The following is a 26,560-nucleotide window of genomic DNA, read 5'->3' as shown; positions in this document are numbered from 1 at the left end:
TGATTAGTCATAGCAGAGGTGTTGCAGAGGCGCTGAGATGCCGACATCACTAGGGAGATCCACAATGCTGATGATTCCAATTAATTCTGTGAGACAAACTCTGCAGTTCATTTGATCTTTCCTTTACCACTTGCATTAATATTGTTTACTAAACACTTTTGCAGACAAAAGCCTTCCCCTAAACTAGAGATTATTGCTTCTAGGCAAGTTTGTTAAAGTACAGTAAACCCCTTAAGCTGGACCAGTACTTAAAGCGGTTATGGCATTTATTTTTCCTTACTTTCCATATTAACTGTTTGAGTATGATTTATAATCTGATGAAAATGTTTGCCCACCATACGCTTAAAGGTTTAACTTCAATTTGAAGCAACACTAAGTTCTTAAGGTTGTCATAATGATGCAAGCACACATGTCCCACTGTGGAAAGGTCAACCAAGGAAACACTACTCACTGTTTAATAATTAATACTTTTATTATACAGCAAGATAGATTTTAGTTTAGTACACAACACTGCCCCTCTCTAAGCAACATCAACAGTCTCATTTTTGCACTAATTTCTGTTTTATTATTCAAGGCTTTATGATCCATGTGGAACACAATAAAAAAATGTCTCCAGTCACTTAGAATCTAGACCATAATTACTCCTTCACACTCAAAAGAGGATCACCGTCGGACTTGCACAAACTAAAATGAACATGAAATGTGCAGCAAGTTTAATGGAATGTTTAGAATATACAGCAAGTGTATCCCAACATAATATAAAGTGAGATTTTGTAGGCCCTAATAGTAGTACAACAATATGCAACATAGCACACCTTGTAATCTTACTTACATGCCCTAAGCTTTTTTATATATTTTTTAATATATATTATATATATATTTTTTTTACTTAAGTCTCCTATTACTGCACCATGGGTCTTAGAGTAATGCAGTTTCAATCCTCTGTATGTGTTGCACATATGGCAGAACTGACAATAAAGTTGACTTTGACCTGTATGGCATATTAATATTTTTATGGTCTATGAATACAATAATGTGTAGTATGATAACCTATTGCTACTGTAATAACTTATCAGAGTAGCAATATAATTATTCAAATAATATTTAGATTAATAATAGTAATAGTATAAGTAGTTGTAGCGTAGCAGTGATTATAACCATCTATATTTTAAGTAACTAGTGACAAAAGTTTATTGTACGCAACCTAAAGTGTTGAGTAAAGACTCACTGAAATAGTTTGAGAAATGTAAACCTTATAGCGCCTTTTATTCTTGAAAACGGAAGGTTCCCCGTTTACTTGCATTTGTTTGGAGGCCAGTCGTCACCGTCCAATTATGGCGGCGACGTTGACGTACCACAGGAACGAGGCGAAGCGGCCAAAACGGCATCTACATTTACATATCTGAGTGCACCAAGACCACCATGCTAGTCCAGTGACAGAGATGCTCACATCTCAGCGGTCAGCGGCAGCAAGTCCTCCTACGACACCTCCGGGACTGTTGGCCACCACAGGCCTCACTCACGCTGATGGTAAACCAAGACTGTTTACTACCAGCCCGTCTGCATGAACGTAAAAGGCGTAAGAGTGCATAACATTTGAATTAAGACCGAGACAGATGCTGCATGTTAATGGGTGGCCATTTGAACGTTTGACACTAAACACCACGGAGCCTTACTTCTCAAAGGGAAGGAGAGCCCAGTGATCAGACATTATCCCGAAACTTCAACTTTGACACTTCTCACTTACTTCAACGGTGAGTAAATCTTCATCTTTATACATCCGGCTACATGGTGTTTCTGTTGCAGAAACTGTTGCACCATGACCTGACAATGCAATGTAAAGTACTGTAACAAGCCAGCTTTGAGGCACAGGTGGCATGAGGCTTGTTTTATGTGGTGTGTTGCTGCTGGACGTTGATGTGAATTCAGTGGTTATTTGTGGTTTGATTTCCCTTTGAGTGCTTATTGGTTTGGTTGCTGCTCTTAGTTTAACAAACTAAGCTTATATGCAAACTCTGTACAGTTGCTTTATGTTAAAGGCCTATAATCAGATTTGTCCTGAAGTTGACACTTAACCAATATGCTAATGTTTTGACATATTGCAAGTCATTCACTGAATATCTGATTGTGAGAAAGTGTAATTGCCAGTAACTGTGATATTCTGTCAGTCATTTAATACCAAAGCACAACTTAACTATTTGCTTCCAGTCTCTGCAATGTGAGGATTTCCTTTCTCTGGTTTGTATTTTTACAGTTTAATGTCTTATCATAGAAGGAAAAAGAAAGATGAAGATCTCATGAAGATGAAAAAAGTCATTTGATTAATCCCTGTCGGAAACCGTTGTTGGTTGCTGCTCTGCTTCACACATGGATAAAAAGTATAGCTTGTCGGTTGCTTACATTCACCCACGGTGAAAATGATATTTAGTGTCCAGTCATACTGGCAGGAGGTGACACCAATCTGCTACGTTTACAAACTGATTGGTCAATTAAAAAACGAGAGCAGAGTCATGTTCCAGTGAGAACAGAAACCACCTCATTCACTGCACCAGAGAGATCTCAACAGCATGCTCTATATTTCAAATTAAATAAGCTCCCGCTGTACCAATATAACTATGCTGTGTAACAAAGATGGCCAGTGGATTGGTACAGGAAATATGCTGTTAGCCAGATGATAAAAGGGAAAAAAAAAGCAAATCTTCTAGTGATGTACAGTGAAGCACTGCCTGAGAACTCATCATTCTGATAAAATATCTATACCTACCCAGATTTTATAAGCATTCTAAGCATGTTATCAACATCAAAGTCCACATCATCCTGTTCTTAAAATAAGCCTTTTTTTTAAAGCGCAGAATTCATATGTGTGAGCAAACAGATGGTCGTTTCACGTAGTTATTCACTTTGAAAATGCTTCTTCGCAGTGGGCCTATCTCTCTCTCTCTCCTATACCAAGGAGCTCCGGGTAAAACTATCTCCCAACCAGAACATACTGACATGATTTCAAATAGTCCTCCTCTGTTACTCTCTCCGGCTGCTGCTGTCCTCACCGAGAGCACTTTAGAATGTGAATGTGTTTTGTGTTTGTTTTGCTGAGGGAGAAAATGCGTGCACTCCAGAGTATGATCTGAAGGAAAGTAGACTGAGACGAGCACAGCCCGGATCTATAATTGGGATCTGTTCTTGGATGTGGAGAGGTTTGAATGTCTATCCTCCAAAACCCCTTTTTCTTCTTAATGGGAAAGGAGCACATGGACACATCTTTTTAGATTTCACTTCCTGCTCCTGCGCAGGAATGGATGCTGTTCAAAAATATTGATGCCGCATTGCAGAATTTCTCTTAGTAATACTGTGAAAAGCTCCTTTTTTTAATAGGTGCAGATGTGCATCTTCAATAACATCACACTCATACCCTATTCTATGTGCTTATAGGACTATCACATATTTACAGACATGTTGTCCAAAAGCCTCAGGTGCAGATCATTAATGCTTTCAGTTCTTTGTTTCTGTGCTCTCGATTCCTGAATCCTTTGTTCCCATTGATTGGCCCGTTATTGGAGACACCAGCATGGAGCAGCCTGTGGTGCTAATGGCATGTGCTCTCTTTCATACAGACACTGAGCAATGGTAAACCATTACAACATGCAGCTCCTCAGCGTAGCCTGTCACTGCAGCCACTGATTCGGCATCCATCCTCGCCAGCAGACCTGTGATTGTAGTCGAGGGAAAATGATAGGGCTTGTTAACATTTTTTGGAGGAAAGCCCATGTGATATGTAATCAGTTCTGAAAACCAGTAGTCGTTGTGATAAATCCCTCAAATACGGTCAGTGTTACAAATGAATCTCAGTGGATGAGTGGGCCTGATGAAATGCCCCTCTGTATGTCATTGTGACAGCTAAAATCAAGGATGATATTTATCAGAGAGGAGAGAAAGTTGAGATCTCCAAGGTCCCCCTTACTTTCTAAACTGTTTAGATTTTCAGAGATCCCCATTATTTGAGTGACTTCACTCAACAAGAGTGCTGAAGTGAGTAGGAAGGAAAAGCAGAGGAGTGAAAGTGGCACAGACAGAACAAGAAAGGCGGAGACAAATAAATGATGTGATGGATGATAAGGCCAGATCATTATTAGAGTAAGGCAGAAAGGGTTAGAGGGAAAGAGGAAAGATAAGGAGACAGAGAGAGGGAACCAGTGATTTAAATCTTTTTCTTCCTTTGGTTGCAGCTGTATTTATCACAATGTCCCACTTCCCTTGTCTGAAATCAGAAGTTAAGAGTGAAGTTAAATTTCACGGTCCATGGATATGCAGATGTACTCGAAAATTTAAAGTTTTTTATCATCACTTTGTCAGTGACAGCTCAGAGTTGCATATTATTATGTGGATGTGTGACCTTCACTGTACAGAATGATGTATGTGCAGTTTGACACCAGAAGGCTGTTCTAAAACTCATCTGCTGAATTCAAATTTGAATTTAAGACGTGTGTATGATTTTGTGACATTAGTGTAAAACATACGCGAAAGTGATGCAAAGGCTCGAAGCACCTGGTGGAGAATGGACCTTCAGTGAAGTAGAGGACATCTTGTCTTTAGCAGTTTTAACAATTTTGGAAGTGAGGAATATTTGTATGTATGGAGTGAGTAGAAGTACTTTTAAGTAGTTTTTGTTGTGAAGTATTATATTGAGTTTGTCTGTGGAAAAACTGTGTCAGATTTCAATTCTATTTTGAGTATTTTTACGAAAATGTAAAGTAGGATGTGACCAATATTTGTGTGAATTAGTGGGCTTATAGAAAAAAAAAATCTAGAATGTAATGGACCGCTTACATTTGGCTGCACTCCGCCAATCAAATGCAAAAGAAGAAAATGACTGGCCAATTCTGTAGCTAATCTAGCTAACCTCTCAATGCTAGTTGCCAGTTAGCATTAGCTAATTCACTGGGTTGCAAACTTTGGCGCGCTAGTTACCAGCTTGGTCGAATTAATAGCCGACTTGTCATTTCCCACCGCCAGCCTTTCAGTCACCAGCGGCGGTCATTGGCCAGATAGGATAAGATAATCCTTTGTTAGTCCCATAATTTGGAAATTGCAGTGTTACAGCAGACAGGATGCAAGGATATGATCTGTGGTTGGCATTGACAAGGGTATAGCCTCCTTGACTTTTCAGTAGCTACAGTTTGCCATAACAGATCTACCTGACACACAGATGAATGGTGTGACAAATTGTATATGTTATTGTATTGTATAAACTCAGAGTGCCCAGTGACAGCAAAGGAGAGGCTTTGAAAGGATAAAGGCACAAACCCTCTCCCATAAACACTATTTATAGCTGAGCTGTTCAAATGTCATCAATTTATGCTGACACGTGTCAACACCGCTGTCACATTAATAATTGTGGAGCCAAAATAGTCATGGAAAAAGCATGCAGAGCAAAATGTGGGCAGTGGTGAGCATGGAACGCTTTTCACAAGTGTAAATCATATGAAGATCGTTGTGAGCCTGTGCAGTAAGGACAAACTACTGCAAAGACATTTAGACGCCATAACAGATACTCAGCCCGTCTTCTTTATATTTGTACTGCGTCTTCTGTTTAAAAATGGACACATGAAGAAAAGCATAGCAATCAATAGTTCCTGGACTAATTGAAATGCTTTTTATCTTGTTGAACTCACAGTGTAGAGCTTGTGTGTGTGTGTGTGTGTGTGTGTGTGTATGTGTGTGTGTGAGTGCGCCCGCGCATGTGCGTGTGTGGGGCACTTGTATATTCATCATCCGTATAGCTGTCCACTTCTCTTTGTCTGGCCTGTCCTGCCTTTAAACTCTGTCAGCCTGTGGAAGCGCTTGCCTCTTTGATCAATATTTATGCCAGGCTGCAATTTAGAGCCAGATCACGAGGTTCGCTACTACTTCCAGTCAACTGACTGTGCGTACAACCCGTGGATCATATCAGAGATGTATGCTTTAATCCGCAGTTAGTTAGTTTATTCTACTTTTCTTTGGTCAGTCAAACTGGAGGTATTGATTAATTTCTGATTATTCTTTTCCTCCTTTCTTTGATTTCCCTTGCAACAATGTTAAATACATTGCAGAGATATGAAGTTGGCAAATGTATGCCATATGACTCAGAGACAGTTTGGTTTTCTCAGCGGACGCACATTCTATTGCAGAGTCTCAAAACAAAATTCCAAAATAAAACCGGGCTCACTGCGAATGGATGTTGCTGTTTGACAGTCTAGTTGTCTTTATCACGAGAAACAGCAAGCCTGAGTCTTACCAATTAATTTAACAAACACGGCCTCAGGAGATCTGACATCTCAAGAGTCTGGACAAATGATAAAGAAAATGACGAGGGCATAAATGGATAGTCTTAATTTAGTTTAATATCATCTGCTGATGCATCCACTCCTAACTGACAAAAAAAAAAAGGAAAGGGCATTAACATTTAAAACTTCATCAACCTCTCTCTCCATAGTAAGACTCTCAGTAAGGCATGTATGGCTTTGAATGTCCACTCTGAATTCAAATAAGACTACAGTATGTAAGTGGAGCTTCACACAAACGTCTCTGTAGATGTTCTGTCCAACAATCACAACTTGCTCTGCTAAATCTTCAAATCCCTCAAGGCAATTGCATAGCAAATATCAAGTTTGCCAACCGGGAAATTTCATCTGAGGCTATGCTTATGTGTGGTAATCTTCCAGACTTTCAAGTGCAATCTCTCTCCACTGGAAAGTCATGCTCTTCATTTGACACGGGGTGTTACACCGGACCAGCGGCTAATTATGCTGGCTCAATGATTAACATTTAAAGGAAGCACTATCCTCTGCAGTCAGGGCAATAGTTGCATCACAATAGAGCATAAGGGGTTGCCAAGATTGTTTTTCTGTTTTGTGGTTTCTTGGTTTGTGTGTATATCTCTGTTTTGAAACCTGCTTATATGCGAGAAATGTTAAGTTACCTGGAGCAAAGTCAGCCTAGGTCCTTCTCCAAGAACAGAATTTCTACTTAATCTAAAAAAAAAAAAAAAAAGGCTTATCTTCACGGTCGTGGCATTTTTATTTCTTGCATTTAAGCTCTGGAAAACAGATACATAAATACATAAGTGATGTGTAATTTCTGATGTAGCAGCCATGTTACTAAGTGCCTTCTGAAGGTTATTCTGTGTTGCACAGGTGAGAGTTTTATCAGAGAAGGTTGGTGTGGCTCCTTTGAAAACATCATTTGCAACAGTAAAAAACAGCATGATTTCCATCGGGTCACATTGGACCAGTTGTCAGTACCAATACAGGTAGATGTGGGTTGATAAATAAATAATAATAATAATAACAGGGTTAGAAATTATGATTAGAATGTTAAAATTGTTGAGTGTGTGTATTTGGAGTGGAGTATTGTCTGTGCACAATTTTAGTTTGATAATCATGGGCTAAAATGTGGGAACTGGAAACTGTGAAACCCTTTCTCACTACTTCACCTCACTAAATATTTGTCGTATGATCTGTAGGATTTCCAGTCTATTTTTGGCCAGCATTTAATGATGGATGCACACAAGCAGAACACACTGACTCTCTCTTTGTGGATCAGGATGGAGCAAATAAGTATTGTCAAGATAAAGAACATTGTGACAATAACATAATGACCACAGTTCACAGAATAAATAACTGCATATGTGCAATTTGAAACACTAGTAATTATTCAGTGCAATAAAAATATCCTGTGTTTTGACAAAGGCAGAACATCAGCATCACATTTTAGGTAGGCTCATATGGAGTAATGGGGAATGGACAAGACAACATACAATTACAAGAACAAATTACAGGTCTCGACTTAGTTTTATGTGTAGCTACTGCGCTGAAACCATTGTTTCCAGGGATCCATTGTTTTCCAGAGTTATAATGGCATTCGTAGTTTAAAGAAAGGACCTGTAAAATGCTAATTTACATTATCTTTTATTTCCACATGCAGCAAGAGCAGAACACAGCAGAGCTGTGCCTTCAGCACAGATTTATTTTTTGATACTAAGTAAATAACAAGAATCTTCATTGCAACGTTGTAAAGTTTTTAATTCACCGGTAGGTTCACACATGGATAAGGTACATTACGAATATACAGACTGAATATCAATATGCAGATCAGAATGTTGTGCCATAAAAACTTGAATCTGGAGCCAAATCAAATAAAATCAAGAAGTGGCTGCATTAGTTTCAAGGCAGCTCAGTGATGCATGAAATAATGTCCTGTGGCATGTTGCTAAGACCCATCCCCGGTGGGAACCAGCACTGAAATAACCACTGAGCTCCAGTATTCAGGGCCCCATCACTCTTGACTCACATCTCGGTGTTTTTCACCTCACACCATCATACAGTGTTTGTTGTGTATGGTGCGTTTCATTTTACAGCAGCTCCTCTTACTTTCTCTTATGCTCTTCTTCTTGTGCTACTCCCGACTAGCATGCTGTCCGTTTTTAATTGCTAGTGTTTGAGCAGGTTGGAAGGTGACAGCGAGTAATAGAGTCTAGGCTATTAAGTAGACTGGGCTGTCATGAGGTGACAGGGTTTGTTTGAAGCAGGCGCAAACATTCACATCACACATTGGTGTAGAAATGTCCACTCTTAGACGTTACCTTCTGCCCTTTGATGTACTGCTGTTTATATTCTGATGGAAGTGGTCTGCAATGTAACAAATGTCCTTCTGTGAAATCTGTGCTCACAAGTTTAATATCAAACACAGCAAAAAGCTCCTTCAGTTTGAGACAAAGAATGACTCATACATTACTGTGGGAACCTCCAGCACTTTATTTCGCGGCTTATTCTCGTTCTTCTACATCTTTGAGACATTTTGTGTCGTCGTAATTGAAAGGAAGTTATTCAGCCAGTGAGAAGAAAGCCCAACCACACACTGAGCTCACACCTAGCACAGCCTTACAATCATCCATGGCAGCTGTGTATGTCAAATAGTCTTAACGGCAATTTAGACAAGTGCCTTCTGGGAAAACTGGAAGGGTTGTACTTTAATTGAGTTGTACTCGAACATCTCACTGTCACTTATTTTGCAAGTCAAAGACAAACATAGAGGAGAAACGGATTGCTATTATCTTTCACATGTGGCACATAATTTGGCTTGCCTAGCTTATTATGTCTTTGCTGGAAGTCAATGGGAAAGACAAAAGAAAGCCTGCAAAAACAGCTTTATTAAAATGACAGTTTGCTTTGAGTGTGTGGGTGTTTTTATGTTATATGAGAGGCTGTATTCTTTGAATAAAATCTGACAGGTCAGAGTGTAGATTAGAATTGAGTGTTTTGATTTTTCTCTTGACTATTTCGGTGAGTTTCACAGACAAATAAACTGCAGCTCCTGCATTTTCAGTGGATTCTACGGAAACTAATTGAAGGTAGAAAATCGGAGACTGAGATGCTTTTTTCTATCCTGTCTCATAGCTAGACAAACTAAACCCTACAAGCGGTTAAATCATAAGCTTAACTTAGCCTGGGAGTAACAAGGCTGAGTGCATAGTTTGAACTCTACACCATCAACTGATGTGTGAGAAATGATTTTATTTAAGTAGCATTTCTGTCTGTGCTTTACTCCCTCACCTCAGGCATGTACATGCTTACTACTGGATGGGGGTCAGTGTTTGAATTCATCTCTTCATGCTAGTGAAACGGTGAAGCACACCAATGAGGGGTCTGTCTGCTAAAAGAGAAAAGGGCTCCTATACATATTAAACACAGCCCTGAAGAACTCTGTGTTAATGTCAGGTGTTCCCTACGGTGCAGCAATGTCAGGAGCATCTGGCTCATTTCAGTGAAGAGGGACAACATTTTTCTTAGCTTGCAGTGTGGCACCGAATCACAGATTAAATGGGGAACATCTGCATGTTTACCTCAGGTATGAGAGGTCGAGGGAACAACACTGTTGTTTGGCGCTAGAATGCAGTATGGATCCTGATGGGTAGCAGAAAGTGGAAACAGACGTGAATTGCAATGGGGGGGTAAAAATAAAAAATCATGTTTATGTTTTCATCAGGAAATGGGATCAGGTTGTTTCATTTTAAGTTCTTATTTAAGTTGAAGTTTTCTGATAACGGACACTTCCTAAGTAGTTCCTGCGAAACTGCGTGTTCACCGTTCATCTCGTACATCTCACATCCTCTTCCATATACGACTCTCAACATGCTGCAGTGAACAGCACACAAGGACAGTCGTTTTCCGATGAAAATCTTTGCTTTGGGGTCAGTGACACAGCTGGACAGCTACTCTTGTTGTTAAACATAATCGTCAAATCATAATTAGTGTTTGTCAACTGTACACAACATTACTGACTTTAAACCTTGCTAGTATAACCTTGCTATTTATTGGCGTAGGAGTAGTTTCCGTTGCAATGGAACCTCAAAAAATCGAAATGATTACTCCAGGTAGTGTTACAGCTTTTTAAGAACTTTAACTTTAGAATTTTAGTCGTGACATGCCTGAACATATAGTGTAATGGTTTTAATTTTTCTTTTTTCTTTGGTAAGTGACCCCAGCTGTGCATCGGACTGTTCTGACCTCCCCAATCGTCTTCCATTAATTCCTGATAACAGACACCTCGTTGTCGTTTTTTTCTTTGGTAACTGACTGATTAAGTAATCATCTAACTGTTTCAACTTCAATTGGAGGCTGTGTTTTTAGCTGTTTCCTTAGAAAGTACTTCCATCACATCACATCATGCCCACGCACAATATATTATAATGGGAGATTTTGAAGAGATTTGAAATGGTGATGGTGATGGAGGGTGAAATAGTTTTGCTATATGTATGCAAATCAGGATTTTTTAGGCCTTTGTCAGACCCCCATTAATAAGTTGGTAGGTGGTGTAATAATGACATCTCTGTGAAGGACTGAGGACTGCAGAAAATCCTCCAAAACCTCAAATAATTGTCTTTAGCTGACAACCCTCCCTGATTAATCAAGTGATAAGGACATAGCAAAATGACAGTGACATGATGAAATTGCTCAAGGTTTTATCAAAGAGGTTTTTGAAAGAATCTTTTTTTTTTTTCCTTGATAACAGCCGCAGTCAGCAATCCCCAGCTTGGAGACAAAACAAAGCGATTCTTAATTTCCAGCAGTTACAAATGCCAGAACCCAAGGCACATGGAGGAGGCAGATAAAGTTGTTATTGGCAAATGTCCTTGGTGCAAGCAGAGTGAGCGCTCAGTAATCCTACTGTGTTATTAGTCTCCCGGGACCCTGGGACTCTGCGTTACTATCACAGGCTGGTCCCATGCAGATAACACAAGCTCCATTCACCCTCACATCTACTCATAGCCAAATTGACTGCAATTATCAGGACTAGGGAGCTTATTATTGCCCTCTTTTATTTACACACAGTCTCCCACACAAGCCTCAAAGTTTTTAATGGTGGGAGATGTTTGACATTTCCTAACATGTCTTAATTCTCCAAAAAATCCTTTGGAAGAACAGCATTGATGTCATCTGCCTTCCTCTAAGCCTTAATTGACCATGAGGCAATCAGGTATTGTACAGTTTGCATTTTCAGTTCCTTGTTGACCAGTCAAGAAAGTTACTTGGACCGACGTGCGGTTAATTCAAATGTCACAGTGTTAAACATGCAATAAAATTGTATGGTAGTCAGACAGTTTAATCAAAAATAGAAATGTATCAGTAAGTTTCTGCTTTAAGCTTTATGATGATATTTGCTTTTAATATCTACAGCATGTACACTTACTCCTGTGTTTATTCAGCAGTTAGAGTTCACTTCACTCTGGCAACTGCTTTAAAAACAAACAAGTAAGGGCCAGCGGCCTCAGTGTCAGTGGTCATGTGCGCAAGACAGGAGTGTAAATAAAAAAAAAAGTAAAAAAAAATAGCTCCTGAAAAAGGCAGCTTGCCAGGTATCTGGTGGGGGAAGGGGGCAGGTGAGACCATGACCCTCTCTGTCAAAGGGATGTCACCTGTGGTCATCTAGTGTAGGTGAGGCCTGTAACCTTGCTTTCACTCAAAATCTGGAAATATGAAGTGGCCTGTCAGTAATCTGAAGTCTGGGAGGGCACCAGGAAACTGGAAGGGAAAAAATATTAAAACTTATCATTTCTGACACGGCATGTGTTGAAGCATTTTCAGTCTCATTTGTATTCTGAGTTCCCAGAGGCTTTTCTTTCCATTCATCCAAGCATGGCAGCTGAAAGGCTAAATAAAAATGAGGCTTATCCATATGGGTAAACCGACATAGCACTGGACCTAAAGCAAAGTACAGTGGAGATATTTTCTGGAAGAAATGGTAAACACTGTTATCGTATTGCATAGCGCACTTTGAAAAGTTAGTAATGCATTGTAATACTTCATACAGATTATCACCATCTAGTTGCAGTAATTGCACTTAGATGGTCATCTATTAAATGAAAGCCAAACAGACATTTATTAAATATGAGCCTCATCATGAATTAGTGACTGGTCCAGTCTAGCAGTTAAGTGCATGACAAAGCACAGAATAATGGCTAGTAATGCTGAAACAGCTCTGCAGTGCCATCCTGTATAACTAGGGACAGGCTGACTACAGGGTGCAGTAGGTCTCCCAGCTGCCCAGCTGAAAAATGGGCACTGAATCATTTGGCTCTGAATTCTGGCCAAAAAACAGTCAAAACACTGACATTTTATTTGCATAAAAGGGTTATCTCGGTAATGGGGTATTCATCAAAGACATGGATGAATTGGGATATATTTTAATGAAACAGCAAGTATTCATACATTATTAAACACAGACCCTCCTGAAACGGTGAGCCTCGAGTTTGCCATGGGCTGTGTTATTCCAGCTGACCTTTTGAAAATTTAATCTGTGATTATTTTGAATGGGAAAAATATTGAAAACAGTATATAGGGCTAATCTGCAGCTCACATTTCAACTCATAGCCTTACATGTGGTGTGTGAAAATAAGAAGCAGCGGACTTGTCATTGTACCATACTGTTGTTGTTTTGGCCAAATAGGCGATTTTAATAGATAGATCTTGTGCTGACCTTTGAGAATGAATATCTATGCTTTGCTCAGTCACTTTATTGGAAAGCCCATAAAAGATCAGTGGGTATTTATACCTTATGTTCTCCAAATTCTATCAAAGAATTTGATCTCTTTTCTCTGTTCCTCTTTGTAAAATATGAAACAGAACCTGCACAAACAAAGCAAGTACTAATTAATATCCAAACTCTGCAAGATAGATTGTGTGTTAACATGAATAATTCACATGGGTATCTAAAAACTTGCAATCTTGCTGATACAACATGTGAAAGTACTTGCAGTAACCGTTGAAATATTCATGCAATTAAACACTACCTTTGGAGTACAGCGTTGAGAGGAGGTTAAGCCTCTTATGTATCAGTCTCACTTGTCCACAGGAACCTTCCTATAGGAGATGTAACTCACCACAGAATACTAAGCATGACACATGTATATTGTGTATTTTTGATAAAACTAAATTCTCAGTCATTGCCGTGGGCATACAGGGACTGTTAATTGCCCAGTAAGCACACAAACTGGATCATTGTGATGTACAAGAGATTCTCCCCATAGGTGTAATTAGATGTGCAGCTGCCAAACCATCCCCTATAGAGAACCTGCCACGGGTAATGTTTCTTCTCAGTGGATGCCTCAAGAAAGATAATTGGTGTAATGTTCATGACCAGTGTTGTGAGCTAATTAAAACTAGGGGCATTGGCTATCAGATCTCACAAACTTCATAGCAGATATCTTCTATATTTCTTCTATATATACAGTTCTACAGTGACTCTTTTTTTTAGGGTCATTTTTACTTTTATACTATAATTCATTGTTACTGGTTGTTTTTGATACTAACTCTTGGTTGAGATGACTTGGCAATTGCAACAAAAGTGAACAGGCTCAGCTAGCTGTTGAAATTTCATGGTTGGTTTAGGTGTAATTACACATTATAATAGATAGATACACTTTATTGATCCCAGGCTGGGAAATGTCAAAAGCAATGTTCTGTTGTCAGTGTGTGATTTTTGAATCACACCCTTCATATGGTCTTTGTTTGTTTTTCTTGGATTTATTTTTCTTCCCTGAACCTTAAAATGTGCTACCCTTCGTACAAGGCTGCAGCTATGGGTTACTTTAGTAATTTAAGTAAAATTGAGTGTACTACCAATTATTCCAGTGTTGAAGGGACTAATTCATTCTTATCAACTACCAGTAACAGTATGGGGGCAGTCGTGGATCAGCGGTTAGGGTGTTGGACCCGTAACCGGTGGTTCGCTGGTTCGATTCCCCGTCCCGGTGTCCATGGCTGAGGTACCCTTGAGCAAGGTACCTAACCCCCACTGCTCCCCGGGCGCTGCACGCGGTCGCCCACTGCCCCGGGTTTGCTGTGTGTGTGTGCACGTCACTTGGGTGGGTTAAATGCAGAGAACAAATTTCATTGGAGTGAGTTCCCTCCAATGACAAGATATGTCACTTTCCTTCCTTTCCTTTCCTTAACAGTAAATAATTGTTCTATGTACATCACAACTAGCAACCATAATGATTTATGCTCTTAAGTAGCCTTTACATGTAGCCATAATGAATGTACTAGAATTCATCTCAACCAGCAATCATATTGATTTGTCAGTATGTTAATTGCTACGTTGCCTCGTGTCGGGTCTGCTTGTGTGGACTGAATGCAGAGAGTGGATGCTTTCGGCTGCTTTAAGAACAGACTTGCTGTACATTACCACAGTTATCCATGGCAACATATGTTGTGTGTTTTTATTATGCCACTGTTTGTAACTACAGATGATAATAAAGCAAAGGAACAACATTTTGATGGGTGATCAGCTGTTCTCGTATGGCACTAACCCTCATTTGATACCAGATCCTATGTCCGTTGATCTCATGAACATGTTCTTCAGTCCGTGTACTTTAGTCAGATTTACAGGAGTAAATATACCTCTTCTTATGAACTCCTTTGTGCTCTATAGCAAACTGTTTTTCTAGAGTTTGATTAAAACCTGTTAAAGCTTTAGTTCCCACGATTAAGAACTTATTGAAATTAAATGAGAAATGAAAAAGAAAAACAAGTGGGTGAATGTCCAGTTTAACCTCCATGGTAAATTTTAAAACCATTCAGGAAAACAAGGTCCTAGGCTATAATTGCGTCAGAGTGATTATAGCTTTTATTTTGAGGCTTTTCACAGAGACTGAAAATGAAACGCCATTACCTCGCCATGATTGGACTCTTCTTGTCATCAGTGGGATAATTGTCCACAAGTTCATGATCTCTCTGCAGTGCTGACTGAATTGATTCTGGAAATGAAAATTGCTGCACCTCCCACATAGCCCTCCCCTACTGATCCACCTCAGCATTAATTCTGAGTTTGAGCTCCCCCACTCAGAAAGACCTTTCCAGTCTGTATCTGTTTGTCATTGTCATTATGCAAAGATAGAATGTGTGTTTGCAATTTCTTGTATAATTACACATTTTTTATGTACACTATTCATAAATCTTTAATTGAGGGATCAAAACAGCATTAGTGTCAAAACCTAAATTGCCTTGTATATATTTTTATTTTCACTTTTAAAGAGGCTTAGTTCCTCTCTTCCCTTCTCTTCCCTCCTCTCCCCGTTATTCAGGTGATGGTAAAGGGTCATTCAGGGGGACAGAGAACCAGGTCTGGGGCTGATATCAGATGGGGGTCAGCTCCAACAGCACAGCCTGATAGCAAGACTGATGAGGACAGCAGACTGGCAATCTGGTCTCTTCTAGACGGGCTCCATGGACATCAGCAATGAGATCTCCATTACTCTGTTAAACTGTGTCTGAGAACGCAACCTCGCTATTATGTCAATGTCAGGGTCTTAATGCTGATTCATATAGCTGCACAAATCCCAGATTAACCTCCAAACTGGAAGAACTCTTTTTTTAGCAGCATGGACAACTTTATGTCTGGAAGGAGAGGCATTATGATTTTTGTTTTGATAACGGAGACAGACCGATATGTGTGAATCCAGATACCTGTGTTGATGTACGCAAATAAACAAGCACACAGACTGGTAGAATGTAGCAGCAAAAAAACAAAACGTCAGACATAATAAAATGAGTCATAATAGAAGTACCATTTATCATGTAAATTTAAGACGGCTATTAAATTATTATTTAATATGTCCGGTAAAAGAGAGTTTCATTCACTAATCCAATGTCAAATAAAAAGTCTGCAAAAACTGGGTGAAAAAAGTCAGCAACAATGTCCTTCCTGAAAGATAATAGAGGGAAATCCGAGTCAAGTGAGCCTTCTGTGCTGCAGTGCACCCCCACCCTGGCCTGGATGCTTGGGCACTAAGAGCCGCAGTGTTCCTGTAAGAATGAGTATTAAGCCACAGGGTGGAGGATGACTGGCAGTGAGGGGTGGGGGTGGAGTTGGGGTGGGTGTTCAGCAGCAAGCCCTTGTGTGCCGCCCAGTGGTTTCAGTCTCCTTTTACAATGATAGATCACGCAAAAGCAGTCATTTGTACTTTAAGGAATTAGCAGGCATAGAAGTAAAACACAGTCATCAGCAGAGCTTTTCTTCCTATGTATTTCATTTTCCTACATAAGTGAATTCATAAATCGAATGATCATCTGAATTCAGCATTCGCAAATAAAATGGGAAAAGTGAATTATTACCATTTTTACCTGGACAAGTGACTTTCATGCTCAGTGCCTTAGACAGTTAACTCATTACAGTTATTCCTAAGACACAGTTTTCATGGCTTTGGCCATCACATTGTGTTCTGAATTGAACACAATGTGAGTTAATGCAGCTCTCGCTTGCCAGGTGCAGTGCACTCAAACACACACACACACACACACACACAGAGGAAGCTGAGGCAATCTTCAAACACTGACCGATTAAGTAATTAAGGCCTGTTTTTTGAACACAGTGAAATGCTGACTTTGGAGTTCCAATCCTTTGAATAGCTGTGATTGAAGTGTTATCACATTTTCTAATGGTGTTAGCGTCGTGCACCCGCTTCATTGTCTACTTTGTCTACCTGCTTTTTAACATGTTCACATCAAAGAAGACCCACTTGAAAATCATTACATTAAAGATCACTGTATGTGTATTATGTTAGTGTGAATATAATTACCAACTTTGATTTTTAATACCACCTGCCACCATCTTGAATCGGCTGTTACTGAATTTCCCTCGGGATCAATGAAGCATCTATCTGTCTATCATCCTTAATGTGGTTGTTAAAGCCGACATTTAGCATGTAACATTGAGCATATTAGAATGCAAGGTGTTAAGATTTTCTCTCATCAGCAGACATGGTATGGATGGTTTACTTTCCAGTTAACAATGTTTCGATGTTTCAGGCAATGCACTCTCCCTTATGCTTTTATCGATCTGGATCAGCAAAAATGGTTAGGGTTAAATTCATTTAAATTTTGCTACTTTGGCTCTGATGTCCTCCTCTCTCTGTCTCTACTCACCAGCACAGATGTATTGTAAGTATTATTATTTAAGATGAGATGATAAACCTTTATTAGTCCCACAGTGGGGAAATTCTCAGTGTCACAGCAGCACAAGGATAGCAAATAAAGGTACAAATAGGAGGATATTTACACTATTTTTTTAAAATAAACTATACAAAGACACATGATATTTACAGTACTGCACAATTATTTACATTATTATTTTTAGTTATTTATTTTATTAAGTATATGATCCTATAGTACATCTGTTATAGAAATAGAAAAAATAGATATAGTTTTGATTGCAGCAAGTCACTGCAAGCATTGCTTGATTTGATGCAGTGTTCACCCATATAATCTGCAGTGTGATGAAGTTCTCCATGGTGCATTTGACGAAGTTGGCAAATCAGAGTGCTGAGATACCAATGAAGTACCCTACTGGTATCGGCATCACTTTATCCGTACTGGTATTGGTATCGTACTTTTTAAAATGATACCAAGTCCTAAGTATGTCACAGATGAAGCCAGTTGAAAGTCAAAGTGGCGATGAATTCTGATATTGTGTAGATATGGTCTTAAAAAGGTTTTAACAGATAATAAATCTAATTTGAGATTCCTGCATGTACACTGCAATGGCTAATCTGATACAGGGCGGCCTTGCTCCATGTTTCAAGAAGGTGTGTTAATAGCTTCTTGGGTTCAGCATTTGATGTGTTTTAGTTTGGCCCTTACGGTGGACAGAAGCTCTTACAAGAAAAACATGACCTGCGACATCTCTCCAAAGATGAACAAACCAACAGAGCACCTTAGAGTTGACTTCATTGATCTCACATCTATCACAATGAGTCTGCTGGCTACTTTACTTATACTCACTTATCTTAACATAAGCAGCCCTCCAGTATCTGGATGTAGAAGTCAGATCAAACTTAATATTCATCCCTTTAAATCCAGGATAAATTTAAACCATAGTTGGATATAGTTTGGGAATACCAGCCCTCACTTAGTATGACTTAACAGGTAATACGGAGGAGTGTAATTTCTTTGAAATGAATTTCGGATTTATTATGACACACTCTTCCTCTGATAAGAGTTCAAGAACTTCTACCGATGTCTGTCTTTTAAAGCTCAGATCGCAGAAGCAAAGACAATGAAAGATGACCTCCCTTGATAACGTGGGACGTGAGCTGAACTAATCTGCTTTGACAAAAAAGGTTGGTAATATTTTCTGACATGTATGTTGGCATGCACTTTTCAACTACTTTGCATTTCCAAGACAAATTAATTAGAGTTAAGTCATTTGATTTATTGGGTTGACTTTCAGTTTCTACTTGGAGGGACAGCCACGTAGCTTTAATGAACAGATGCGCAGCTGCAGAAAAAGATCTTCTCTGCATTCCATGCATTGCACAGGGCCACTAAGAATAGCTGAGCTGGAAATGAACCCATAAGAAGCGGCTCAGCGAACACAATTGGCACAAAGATATGGTATATCATAGGCCATGTGCTGCAGGGTCGTGGGGGTCTTGGTCTTGGCATAAACAAACTAGAATGGAACAAACAAATATCTACACAAAAAGAAATTGGCAGTGATCCCAGTACGGTTTAGGAAACAATAAGATGTGCCAAAGCAGCCTCCGAGGCTAAGTGGTGACAATGGATGAAATAGGAAAGAAGAAATTTTTTTATTTGAAAATGGATGTGATTTTTGGAAAAACACAGAATTAAATTCATCCATTTGCAGTTCAATTAGTAACATGTGAAAATCCCCAGATGTCTTTCATACTAGCTCAAGCTACCAATATATACTCAAAATACCAGCTTTTTCTCAATGCAGTGTGGTCTAATAATAATAATTGACCCCTTCTGATACAATAGTTTTCTACTTTTTTTTTTTCTGTGTGGCTTTCTGTGCCACTGAACAGGTCACTTCATGCAAAATATTCCCCCGCTGCAGTTAATTCTGTTTCCCAACTACTGAACGGCTGTTTTATTTCAGAACGAGCCATCTGTTCCATTAATGTGTGATTGGCAGTAAAATAACAATCTCTGAAGTTTTGAGTTCAGGCCAGCAGGACCCATTCAACTGTGATTGCTAATATACTACAATGGACTTTTGGAACTTCTGAATGGAAATGTGAAAGGCAGCATGATCAGTTATTTTATTGGCTGTTTATGAGATGAGACTGACATTATGTTTGAAAATTTAAATCGCTGTCCTCTGGGCTGAGTACAGTTCTAGTCTTAAGTAACTGTTGTGTGTGCTTTAAGTGCTGTATTGGTTTGAATGGTGCCAGAAGCAGGTATAGAAGCTGTGGGTGTTTTAGATTTAACATGCTTCATATTGAGTGTCCTGAACACTCGCTACTGACGGCAAAGCCAAAGGTGTACGCAGGTTTCTTACACTTGATTAAAGGACAAGGGATGGTTATAGAAAATTCTATGTAATGGTAAATTTAAGTGTATTTTCTACAATTTTAATGTACGATATTATTCACAGCAATGCACTCAAGTGTTTCTTCTTGTTCATTGTTCTTTAGGGACCCTGGAGTGTATGTGAAAAAACACTGTAATTACTTATTGATGTGCCTACATTTGTTTTTACATTGGTCCTTTACCATAATGGGAGAGAGGACAGGAAAAATGTTAAATGAATTCAGTCTATACATAGACTGTAATGATGGGACTGGAAAGAGGACTAAACATGCAGAATCTACTGACTATGAGCTTATTGTGCCAACAGCAGCAAATAACAAAATACATTCCTTCTGTTAAATGTAATTCACATCTTGCACTATGCTGGAAATTAAATGTTTGATATGTTGAAATACAGTAAGGATTACAACACCGAGGATTAGGCTTAACCAGCTAAGCCTGCCTAATCACTACATGTTAAACAGGATTGGTGAGTGTGCTCAGGTGAGGTGTTTGTTAACATTCATTTAAACCCTAGAAAATAATAATAAAAAAAACCCTACAGCACCTCTGGGTCTGCACAAGCTTCAACTGATGGGCAGAAAATACTATAGGGTTCAGCAAAGTCCAGCCATTTATCACCTGCCACCTCACTATTGTGCTGTGCCACCAGTTTTATTGCTGGAAGACTATGCAATGGATGAGCAGAGTTTAGTTCTGTTTGTACAATAATCACCTAAAAACCCATCTCGTTCTTGTCTCTCTGGTCAGTTTGTTGTTTGCGGCGGACAGAATGATGGTACAAAAGAATAGCACGTGGTGTTTTGTTATGTTTCTTTCCTATTTCTGTTTTCCATATTAGTCTTTCTTGAATTCTGTCTAAGCACATTTTGTCACCAGAAAGTTTGTCACGTGACTTTCACATTATAAAGTCATTTGAATATATTGCTCTACATTTAGCTTTTTCTTTAGAAATTCTTTTTTTTTTAATCGTATGACTTAGCAGTCTGAGAGGACCTTTTCGGCATTATGGAAGTGTCAGCCTCTACTCATGACTGCGTGGTATCATGAACTGAACCACAGGAACACTCATCAGATTGTCATGTGTGATGTAATGAATAGATTTCGTCAATCACATCCGTTTGTCTGGTCAACATTTAGCCAAATTTGTAGTTTTCATTTGCATATAAAGTGATCATAATATTCCAGAAAAATCAACAAGTGGAAAAGCCAGACTGTGCTCTGTGCGTATAACTGGTATGATGACTACTACCACTTCCAGTAATAATGATAATAATGGTGACAAGTGAAAAACAGTTTCCGTAAGATGTAGACAAACTGTTATCGGTTCATTAGATGGGAGCACTGGATGGTGCATTTCCCTAAATGTGAGATAGCGTTGATCCATTAGCTTTAGTATATCTGCTTTGGTGATGGAAGGGTGCATAATGCCTTGTGACAGCTATGGAATAAAGTAAACCCAACCCTGCTGTGAGCAAGTATTTATCTATAAAGCCGTAACACTGTGATGCCGCAAACATTCAAAAATGATGACAAGTGCTCTCTTTTTTCATCTTTAACAAAATAGAATTTCACGCTGGATTAACTACATATTGACCAGAAGTAAGAAAGAATAATCTATGGGCACAATTGAAGCCTCTGGGCTTGATGATCTTCATCAGTTCACTATGTTTCAAAGCTTTACTGGAAAAAGAAAAAGAGAGGTGGGGCAGGGGTACAGAAGGAGAGTGAGTGTGATTTTAACTTGTGACCTGAGGGCAGTTGGATGGTTATTCTAGAGACATTATTTCTGACACTGCAGTCTACCCTTCCTCACACATCTGTGATTAAATCCCACAATTTTACATCTTAATGGCTTTATTACCATGATAATACAAAGCATCTATGATGGTAAGAAATCCATATATTGTCTCCATTATTAGAAGACAAAGCAAACAGGGCATGAACAGAATCCTGCAGTTATTTGGTCAATCTTTTAGTGAGTTCATAGAATCATCCACTGTTATTTCTTCTGCCTGGGCATGCATACAGTACAATGCAGACCAGTGCCAGAGACTTGAGACTTGTCAGACTTGACTTGCCCACACAAGACTGGCCAAACCTCAGAGACACAGAGTTAATCAGATTTGGTAGCCCACAGCAGTTAATACCATAAGTGCTGAACACGCAGTTTTGTTGACACGAACAGTGCATTAGAAATTGATATTGTAATGAGAATAGGCACGCCAGTGTCTCCATAGCCTAAAAATAAATGGTCATGTGTGCACCAGCTGGCTTCAACTCTGCATTCAGATTAGATAAATTAGCCTATCACTATAAAATTGAATACATAAAATGAGAAGCTTAATAGTTTTCCCCTCTTAGTATGTGGCAGATGTACATTACTTGCTGTGGCCAAGCTTTTAAATCTGGTGGACAGATTCCTTCTTTATGTGCTATTAGGTATTTTTTGCTTGCCTCTTAAATGATGTTTTACCCCATTAAATATGATATATTGCAGTATGTGTTATCAATCGGATATTTTACCAAACTGGATCACTTTATAAATTCCTGGAAATGTACCTCTGTATAAAAAGTATAAAACAGTCTCAACAAACTGATTTTTTTCTACAAGTTTTTCAACATTTGTAGCAAGAATCATTAGAAATAATGTACTTTAATCATGTATGCTGTGTTTTCATAAAGATGACATAAAGTGTGGCTCCCTATTATGTTTTTGTGCGTGTAGCTGTGAGATGAGTGACATGAGTTACCCGAGCTCCACCAGTGTGTTGTACTGAGCTTGAAATGAGCCATTAATTTAATTTGCGCACACGTGCGCCGTAGGCCTGATGCTTGCTCATTTTTAAAGGTGTACAAGGCAGATCAGGCAGGGATGTGTTGGGGTGTAAACCCATCAGCACTGACGTGTACACCTGTCCGTGCTCCAAGCTAACAGAAACAAACCATAGGGCTTTTTTGCACCATTAAACATATTCAAACCTTTGCTTATGTGTTCTCAGAAAATTGCTTGACACATAATGAGGATATTTGGGACCAGTCACTGACTGCTGGATGGTACGAATCAAAATGTAGTGTTTTTTTTTTTTTTTTTTACTTACCATTAAAATGTTCAGTAAATAAATAGTTATACTTCTTTTGCTCAACCCAATAAATAGGTTTAAAACAAAACGGTAAGAATGTCTCAGTCTTTGTAGTCAGATCAATGTGTCCTGTAGTCCTGAAGCCAGGATTCCACCCCCACTTGGTCGCTGCAGGCAGAAGTTTGATAAATGAGCACTGATATAATGTGTCCGTAACTCCTAACTTTAAGCATTTCTACATGCAAACTGTAGTCAACCGAAGTACTTCGGTACATTTATTTACTATGAACATGTGTTCCCACATTAAACTGCAGTTCACTGTTCAACCCTTGATTTTTCTCTTAACAAAAACTCTCTTTCCTGCTCTGTGTTTAGCTTTGCTGTAAGCTATTAACTCCCTGAGCCAAACACACTGCAGAACTCTGATTTCAGTACGAATTTGCTGTGTAATCTTGGTTTGGCCGATGTAAACATATTTGTGAGGTCCTGTCAGCAAGTTATTTGTGACTGGAGATATAGATGGACCGGTAATGCAAAAGCATTTCAGGACAAACACCCAGACATATTCTCTGTAGTCTCATTGGCTAACAATTCTCTCAGAGACTGTGGGACGCTGTTCGAGCCCTGCAGTCCTCTATGGCATTTTAGTTGCACATTTTGATTGATGATTAGTATCACTGCTGCTTTAGGCAAGTAGTGATTGGTGATCGGCCCCGAAAATCCTGATCGGACCACCCACTTGAGTGGCTCATTTCCAGCTCAGTACTGAGATTTTGGCTGTTGTATGGCAGCTGCCATCAAGGTTACATTTTTTGGAGCTGTCTGTCTGTGTCTAGAGAGCTCTGGCCAAGACCCAGAGATGTTCATCACAACCTGAGCAGTGTTTGTTGGGGTTCCAGGAAGTGACTGATATAGTACATGTTGCATTTATACTCAGCCACATCATGTACAGTAGATATGACGACTGAAGGAGATGGACAAAATTAGTTAGTTTTTTGTTTTTTTTTTTCACTGAAGCCAACAACAGTGCCATGATTCCAAGTGAATTTGATCAACAAATATTTGTTCAACAAAAAAATAGGCACATGTATTGTTACTTCTCTTATTCTTATAAAGTATTCATATTTTGAGGTCACATTTTGTTGACACTAGCATTTACGCTGCAGAAAAACACACACATATATATATATATATATCTCTCTATCTCTCTCTCTCTCTCTCTCTCTCTCTCTCTCTCTCTCTCTCTCTCTCTCTCTCTCTCTATATATATATATATATATATATATATATATATATATATATATATATATACACACAATATGGACAAAGGTATTCAGACACACCTCTTTTTAGGGTTGTTTTTCATGTGTTGGGGTTAGCCCCTTACTTACAGTGAAGGGAAATTCAGCATACCAAGACATTTTGGGCAATGCTATGTTTCTAACTTTGTGGCAACAGTTTGTGGAAGGGCTTTTTCTATTCCAGCATGACTGTGGCCCAGTGCACAAAGCAAAGTCCATAAAGACATGGCTGGATGAGTTTGGTGCAGAAGAACTTGACTGGCCCACACAGATTCCTGACCTCAACCTCATTATCCCTTTACCCAGCTCTACTGGGGACATACTGTATGTTCAACCACAAGTGTTTTGTTGCTAACGTGGTACAGACATAACATCAAACAACAGTTGATAGTGTTTGTTGTAGAGGAAGGAAATTTTCAGAAAAGCAAGGCACCATTTTCTTTAAAGCCAAGGTTTTGTCTGTCCATTCTAAGATGCTGTAGAAACAAGGAGGTGCAATACAGTGGTCTCCACAGGCCCTGGTCCCTCTGTCTCATTCTGTCTATCTAAAACACAACCAAGTTAAATTTCAGATGAACTTTACAATAATAAAAATATAATCATGAACATTAAATTCAATTTCTGCCAATATTATACTCCATTTATGCACCAAACTACCTCTCAATCCTATACCCTTTCATACCTAAATAACAGATTCAATCAGGCTGATTGTAATGCAGCAGCTCATAATTGCTTCACCGTGAAATCTGAATTCATCACTTCTTCATTGACATGTCCTTTTATGCTTCACTTTTTTCACTTGCCCCGTGTTGACACAAAATCACGTTGATAGCTTGAAAGCTACAGCTACATCATGCACAGTAACAGATCATGACTTGAGATGGCACCACAAGAAGAGGAAGAATATGGGCAATTAGCATACCTCTGCCATCACAGCGAACAATTTCCATGATCACCAGCTGCTGCCTGCTAGCGTGTACACCTGTCTACCTAAAAGCCTCATGCATGGTGTAAGCCACAGTGGCAGTCCATGGCTCTGTGCCCTCTGATTGCTCCTAGTTATCCCGAGGTTTCTGCTGAGCTGACAAGCAAGACACATAGGCCAGATGGTCAGGGCCCTGAATCAGGGCTTAGAGTTTACAAGGCCACTTCTAGAGCTGCTTCACAATGATAATAAAATGGACGATTTATTGAAGCTCTCCTGTTGCATCAAATTAAAGTCGGATCAGTCTCAAACACTTGAGTGACACTACAGAAAATTTTTCTCTGAACACCATCAGTATTGCCATCAGTATCTGTAGTGATAGTTTTGCAAAGCCGTAAGGAGTTATGTTATGGATAAGCCCATTATTAAGGGCTTCGGTGCACCAGCATGTTGTCGGATATATTTTTATGGACAATAAGATAAATGTAGTTAGCTGTTATTAGCATCAAGCTGAGCTGGTCTCTAGTCACTGTCACACTGTAAAATTCTCTAATGGGTCATAATGGGAAAAGATGGTTGTCCATTTAAATTTATGATAGTATAAAGTGGGGGTCATGACAGAGTTATAAGCAGTTCATTAAAGAGCAGTTTCAAGGTTGAGTCCTCTGTCAACACTGTATCATCGTGCACATCAAGATCTCATGTCCTGTCTCCACAAATCCCATTCAGCCTACGATATACCATAGAAAAAGTATTCGTACAGTTATAATAATTTTTATTTAAATATGCCAAATATGGTTAATAGCTGATATATTTTATTTGCTTTTGCAACTTGTCTTTTGCGAAAAATAGAAGGCGATCAGCAGTTTTGGATATGGATGAAGCTTTAAGTAATTCATTGAATTTCAAGTGGGCATAATTTGGTAAACTTCACCTCACTATACAACCTGGAAGACAGAATTTTCCTCTTAGAGGTATTAATAATGGAAGAACCATACGGCAACTTTCTTTCCTGACTCCAGAGACTTGAGACTGCTTTCCTTGAGAAATGAAGGAAATCTCTGGCATCTACCAGCCCCCGGGTCAAACTCATCAACACGTCCTACACTGATGAAGGGGGATCTGAATGCTAATGAAGGTGTCCTTGACTCATTCACGTCTAGTTAGGTTATCTGTACTAAGATCATTTCAGAGCAGTTTGAGAGCCCCCTTGCCGGTTCAATTCAGCTTTCTTTGTAAGGCATTTTTACTGCGCTGTTTTTAATCTCTTTTTTGTGTCAGAACTAGGTGCAATTCTTGAGTATAATGTTTAAACATAATGTGTAAAGTTAAAGTTAAAGTTCTACAGTGTGCACATAAAATAGAAATAAATGGGAGTCA

General features: G+C 39.1%; 1 protein-coding gene across 2 annotated transcripts in view; it reads left to right on the top strand.

Annotated features, from left to right (window-relative positions):
• The first annotated feature begins 1,224 nt into the window (after nucleotides 1-1,224).
• Nucleotides 1,225-26,560, top strand: part of nlgn3a (neuroligin 3a) — a 169,070-nt gene continuing 143,734 nt past the window's right edge. For both annotated transcript variants that reach the window (XM_046406261.1, XM_046406260.1), the window contains exon 1: nucleotides 1,225-1,754. The gene's annotated coding sequence lies outside the window, so the exon portion shown is untranslated. The remainder of the gene's footprint in view (nucleotides 1,755-26,560) is intronic.

This window comes from Scatophagus argus, chromosome 12 (genome assembly GCF_020382885.2).
Source record: "Scatophagus argus isolate fScaArg1 chromosome 12, fScaArg1.pri, whole genome shotgun sequence".
Taxonomy (NCBI): domain Eukaryota; kingdom Metazoa; phylum Chordata; class Actinopteri; family Scatophagidae; genus Scatophagus; species Scatophagus argus.
Note: the sequence above shows the minus strand (reverse complement) of the source record. Positions and strands in the feature narration are given on the sequence as shown.